This window comes from Procambarus clarkii, chromosome 29 (genome assembly GCF_040958095.1).
Source record: "Procambarus clarkii isolate CNS0578487 chromosome 29, FALCON_Pclarkii_2.0, whole genome shotgun sequence".
Lineage (NCBI taxonomy): Eukaryota > Metazoa > Arthropoda > Malacostraca > Decapoda > Cambaridae > Procambarus > Procambarus clarkii.
The window spans coordinates 16,578,737-16,579,485 of NC_091178.1; the positions used below are offsets into that span (position 1 = coordinate 16,578,737).

General features: G+C 48.6%; 1 protein-coding gene across 1 annotated transcript in view; it reads right to left on the minus strand.

The window, feature by feature from the left end:
* LOC138369808 (uncharacterized) overlaps nucleotides 1–397 on the minus strand; it is a 31,166-nt gene extending 30,769 nt beyond the window's left edge. Inside the window, exon 1 of the mRNA XM_069333545.1 lies at nucleotides 1–397. This exon is cut by the window's left edge and continues 416 nt beyond it. The gene's annotated coding sequence lies outside the window, so the exon portion shown is untranslated.
* Between the last annotated feature and the right edge of the window lie 352 nt (nucleotides 398–749).

Below are 749 nucleotides of genomic sequence, written 5' to 3' on the forward strand. Positions count from 1 at the left end.
GTTTTCCGATATATTTCTTTAAAGAACAATCACGAGATAAGTTGTAAGACACCAATTACCAAGACACACACTAACTGAGCACCACCATCACGGCTAACAGAGCACCACCAGCACGGCTAACAGAGCACTACCAGCGCATCGCTAGCACGACTAATAGAGCACCACCAGCACGGCTACCAGAGCACTATCAGAACACCACCAGCACGGCTAATAGAGCACCACCAGCACGGGCAGGGTATAAGCAGCAGGAGCACACAGTGACAGGTAAGTAGCGTGGCGTGCGAGGTTGCAGCCCGAGGTGAGTGAGCTGGGCGGGAAGAGGCAGGAGACAGGCGGCCGGGCGCATGGGGAGGCCAGGCAGCACTGAGACCCACCGTCGCACACTTGTTGGGGTGGGGCTCCTACCGCACCTCAACAGTAACACACAGGTGTGGGGTTCATGTCATGCCCAACCCGTCCTCAACTCTTAAAGTCCATTCCATCCAGCGGTCGACCCCACAGACGCATACATAAATTTGTACATGCTGTTCATTCAAAACAGGAATTTTCTCAAATATAAATTAATATTATAATATATTAGCATATTGTGCATATAAAGGCATAGCTTAAGTTAGGTTAGGTGTTTAGGTTCTGTTGGCGATTATTTGTATTTGTAGTACGTGGGTGAAGCATTTATAGCGTTGTGATTCGAACAAAATTCGTCAGTGAAGCACTTGTTCCGGATATGTTCGAACGAAATCAGTTGTGAG